Below are 5,854 nucleotides of genomic sequence, written 5' to 3' on the forward strand. Positions count from 1 at the left end.
CTTGATTTGTTTCCTCTCCTCGATTGGAGAACTGCATCTGAGAATCTGTGTCTGATCTTTCCTTTTTGCCAAGTACATGTTTATGGGATATTAATGTATCAGAACACTTAATTATTAATAGAGTCTAGGCCAACGCCTTCGAATATTTTTGAGGAGCTCTGCTGTCGTCAATAACACGTGACTCCTTCTCTTCCTGTGTAATTGGTTGGAGGCACTAAATGGGCTATCTCTGCAATTCTCCAATAATTCCATTGAGCTGAATGACTTCCTCATATTCCTGTGAAGCTAACGTGAGCAGCTGAATAATCTCCTCCTTTTAACTGTGGAAATGTGCCGTGTCCAGCAGCACTGTTACATGAATGTTACCGATATTTCCAACAGCACAAGCCTGAATGTGGTCCAGGTCTTGCTGCACATGGACACAGACTAGTTCAGGAGCTGAAGGGGGAAATTTTTCCTCAATATTGTGTGATCTTCAGTGAACACCCCCACTTCTAAACTTATGGTGTGGGCAAGACATTTATAAAGTAGCTGAAGATGTTTGCGCTGAGGAAGCTACGTTGAAAATCTTTTTGCAGACATGTCCAGGACTGCATGGATGTTTGTACACAAACCACAATCGTTGTGCTTTATGCTTTAAATTACTCTAACCAGGGAAGTATACAATTCATTCCCATTAAGTGCAATCCTGCTCAGGCTCCTTGAGACCAACATTAGTTAAATGCTGCCTTGATGTCAGGGCCAGTCACTCTTCCCTGAGCCCTTGTGCTCACGTCTTTTGCTCATATCAATAGGTCACAGTGTGGGGGCAGGGAGTGCTTTTTGACCAGTCGCAGTTGAGGGCTGTGAAGAATTGGACATGAAAGAGGATATTAGACCTTATGATCTTATTGTAGGTGAAGACATGCTTGCAGGGGCGAGTGGCGGGGGGGGGGGGGGGTGGAGCGTGTGGATGAATGACATACCCCTATTTGTGGGGTTCTCACATTCTATTATTGGAAAGTAGAGGGTCTTATTTTCCTGAAAGCTCAGTTATTGAATGTTGCTAGATTGTCTGGTCCATCTCTGGTTGAGGGAAGGGGGCTGTATTCACAGTGAAACTGAGTCTACAACATGACCAACAAATGAAGCACATTTTGCAGAGAGGGGAAGCTCTGTAAAGAGAGAAAAGGGGCCTCTTTCATACCCAGCCTGGGTTTTCCAGATGCATTTTCCAAACCAGCCCAAATTGTGTGTGACAGTTTTGACGGGCTGAATGGTCTCCTCTGTTTCTGTGCACCAGAGTATCGCAGTAAGTATCCTCTAGCTGCTCCTGTCTAGCAGGTTTGAGGGACTGAATGATACAAAAGCATGCGACTGAGGAGCAGAAGTGAGCCATTAGACACTTTGAGCCTTCTCTTTCAGGCACTAAGATTGTGGCTGATCAGGTTATGGTCACAGCCCCACTTTCCTGTCTGTATCTCGTTATCCATGACTCACTTCTCTGTCAAATATTTAACTAACTCAGCTTTGAATCAATGTAAACAAAGAAGCATCTCAAACTTGTCGGGAAGAGAATTCCAATTTGAAATGCCTGTTTAGAATGTCTCCTCATCCCTCTTATAGAGTTATATAGCACGCACCTTTGTCCGTGCTTACCAGTCATCCCAATCTGATCGAGTCTGATTTGCCAGCATTTGGCTCATATGCCTCTAAACCTCCTTATTCAGATACCTATCAAGATGCCAGATCCCACCACTTCCTCTGGCAGATATTTCCATATGCACATCTCCCACTGTATGAAAACATTGCCTCTAAATTCCATCTAAAATATTTTCCCTCGCACCTTAAACATATACCCTCTATTTTTAGAATCCTATTGTGGGAAATAGACCTTGGCTATTTACAAAATCCATGCCCCTTATGATTTTATAAATCTATTTCAGGTCAGCCCTAAGCCCGTGATTCTACAGGGAAAACCGCTTTCGCCTTTTAAGCCTCTGCTTATAGCTCACACTCTCCAAACCTGGCAACATCCTTATAAATCTTTTCTGTACTCTTTCAGGTTTCTCAGCAACCTTCGGACAGCAGGGAGACCAGAACTGCACATAGTATTCCAATGTGTGGCCTCACTGACATCCTGTACAGCTGTAACATGACATCCGATCTCCGAAATTCAATGCTCTGACCAATGAAGGCAAACATGCCAAACACCTTGTTCACTATCCTATTCACTTTGAAGGAGCGTTGCATCTACATCTCTCTCTCTCTCGTTGCTCAGAAACATCCTCCAAGAACTTTCCATTAAGTACCCCGATTTGCTTCCCAAAATGCAGCACTTCATATTCATCTGAATTAAACACCATCTGCCACTCGTCAGCCCATTGGCCCATCTGATCGAGGTCTTATTGCACGCTGAGATAATTTTCTTCATTACCCACAACACCAAAAATTTTGGTGTAATCTGCAAACTTGCTACCCTTACCACATCATTTATATAAATGACGAAAAGCAGTGAGCTCAGCACTGATCCTTGTGGAACACTACTGTTCACAGGTCTCCAGTCTGAAAAGCAATCCTCTACCAACCTCTGTCGCCTCCCTTCAATCTAATTTTGTATTTAATTGGCTTTGGTGCGCTGGTTCCCATGTGACCTAAACTTACTTACTTGCCTAATAGGCAGAATCTTGTCGAAGAACTTGCACCAGTCTATATGGAAAGGATCTAAAACACTGCCTTCATCAATCTGCTTTGTCACCTCTTTAACATACTCAGTCAAATTAGTGTGACACGATTTCTCATGTGAAAAGCCATGGTGACTATCCCCAATCAACCCTTGCCTTTGAAAATGCAATTGGCTGTCCCTCAGAATCCCCTCCAACAACTCACCCACCACTGAAGACAGGCTCACCGGTCCAGAGTTCCCTGGGTTGTTGAGTAACTGTTTTATTTTCTACTGCCACTCCTCCATTGGTCACAGCAAATTATCGATGTTACCAGTTTGATGATATGGCTTATAATATAGGTCTCACATTGGGTCAGGGCCGTCCTAGGAAGAAGTCATATAGATTTCATTTCCATTTCTAAAAGTAATGAGGAGCACAAACATATGCAAACACACACACAGATACATACACACATAGGCACACATAGACACACTCAAACACACGCACAGACATACACACACAGACACACTAAAACACATACACACAGACATGCACACACAGACATACTTAACCTCAGAAAAACACAGACACACAAAAACAGGGACACACAGACACACATGCATATGCACACACTAACACAGACAAATGCACGTACCATAGAGCGTACAAAATTAGAGCAGAAGAAAGGCCATTTGGTCCATCCAGTCTACTGGACTGGATCATGGCTGACATATTTTTCAAGCCAGTTCTACTACCCTCTCACAACAAGCCTTGAGTCCATCTTTAACCATAACTTATCGAGTTATACCTTATAGATGCTAAGATGTGTGTGTGTGCGGCACGCGTGTGCACGTGTGTATGTGTGTGTGTCTGAGCCTGTGTGTGTATGTCGGTGTGTGTATGTCTCTTTGTGGGTCCGTGTGTGTATGTGTGCATGTGTTGTCTCTGTGTGTGTGTCTGTGCGTGTGCATGTGTCTGTGTTTCTCTGCGTCTGAGACTTTGTGTGTGCATCTGTGTATGCACGTCTGTGCGTGTGTGTGTGTCTGTGTGTGTGTGTGTCTGTGTACGTGTCTGTGTATGTGTTTACCTAATAGCAGTAGACAGCATTATTGAGGAGGGTTTTTTTTTCAGACTGGAAGCTTCTTGTTATGGACTCGGCCAGAACACTCAAAATGTTCTTGAACAAACCTTGCAAAAATTCTTGAACAGGCAGCACAGACCATAACTTTGTAATTTGTTTCAGTAAGTGCACAGTGAAAATTATCAGGTTTTAAAATAGACAAAAAATATTCACAAAACTACACAATGAAATACAAAGAACAGAATAAAGAACCCCTACAGAACTCAATCTATTCAAACTAAACTTAATTAGCTATTCTGGAAGTACACAACCATCCCAATAAGCATACCACCCTTAAAAACAGTACCAAGTGGAACAAATGTTTACAGGTTGAAGTTAGAAGGGCAGAAGGAGAGAGAGAGAGATAGAGAGAGTGAGATAGAGCCTGTCCACACAGCCGAACTACTATCTGGTTCTAGACTGAACTGCTCACCTCAAGAACTGACCACTCCCCTTTCATTATACCTTTAATCACAAAACCGTTTAATCTCTGTACCAAACAGTCACCTTGGAGCCGGGAACTATTTACGACTCCTATGAAAAAAAATTCAAGGACACAGTATCTTTGCGAAAAGGAAGCTTTTCGAGAAAGGGGACCAGCTTTGTGACTCTGTGCACAGTAGTGGTGCACAGGGACTTGTGTTCAATCCATTTTTGTTTGACATTTATACAAATGATTCAGATGAGAATTATGGAAGGCGTGATTAGAAAGATTGTGGATGAAACCAAGTTTGGGTACATAGTGGACAATGAAGATTACACAGGGACCTAGATCAAATGGCTAAATGAATCTTAGAGTTGTACAGCACGGAAGCAAGCACTTTTGACCAATTCGTCCATATCAACCTGATTTCTGAAATTAATCGTGCCCTACTTGGGGCGGTGCAGTGGCTCAGTGGTTAGCACTACTGCCTCACAGTACCAGAGATCTGGGTTTGATTCTGGCTTAGGTGACTGACTGTGTGGAGTTTGCACATTCTCGCTGTGTCTGCGTGGGTTTCCTCCCACAGTCCAAAGTTGTGTATCTGTGTATGTACGTCTGTGCGTGTGTGTGTGTCTATGTGTTATGTGAATTGGCCATGCTGAGTTGCACAAAATGTCAGGTGCATTAGTCAGGAGTAAATGTGGTGAGATGGTTCTGTGTGGGTAATTCTTCAGAGGGTTGGTGTGGACTGTAGGGAACCTAATCTATTTGCCAGCAATTGGCACATATCACAATAAATCCTTTCTATTTATATACCTATCTGGGTGCCTTTTAAATGTTGTAATTATACCAACCTCCACCACTTCTTCCGGCAGTTCGTTATGTACACGCTCCACTTTCTGAGTGGAAAAATTGCCCCGAGGTCACTTTAAAATCTTTCTCCTCTAAAATTAAATATATGCCTTCTTTTGGACTTCCAAGCATGGGGAAAAGATCTTGACTACTCACCCCCTATCCATGCACTTTATGAATTTATAAACCTCTAGAAGGTGCAAATGAGCCTCCCACCCAGCATCTGTGCTTTCAGTCATCCTGGGTTTAATTCTGAAATTCAATATTGACACCTCTTCCAACTCGATCAAACCACAATTTTAAAATCATTTTAGTCAACGCGTTCAGAAATGTTATAAAACACCTGTAGTAGGATTAGAATCCAGAGCTCTGCCTCAGAAGAAGGGATACTATCGACTATACAAGATCTAAACCTTGCCCAAATTTTTAACTTTAAGTGCCAGCTTTCAAATCGGTATGGATTCATTGAAATCTGGTTCACTGTACTAAATAACCCAGTTAAAATAATAACATTGTTAAAAAATGCAAGGTACTTGCCTCAACTGTAGGATGTCGAGTTTATGTGCTCTGCCTTCGAGATAAACTATGAACATCTTTAAATACTTGGCTATTATTTCCAGTTTAAATGGCTATCATCTGTAGTCTACAATATGATGGAACGAAATCCTGCAGACACACTCTGCTCTGTGAAAGATCTCGAATAGATAGCAATACTGAACATCAGAGACAAAGACAAAGCATAAATTTCTGGCCTGAAACACCGATCACTGTTTCCCACCTCTAACCTGTGACTGACCTCTTCGTAAAACAATT

The sequence above is a fragment of the Chiloscyllium plagiosum genome, chromosome 8, assembly GCF_004010195.1.
Source record: "Chiloscyllium plagiosum isolate BGI_BamShark_2017 chromosome 8, ASM401019v2, whole genome shotgun sequence".
NCBI lineage: Eukaryota > Metazoa > Chordata > Chondrichthyes > Orectolobiformes > Hemiscylliidae > Chiloscyllium > Chiloscyllium plagiosum.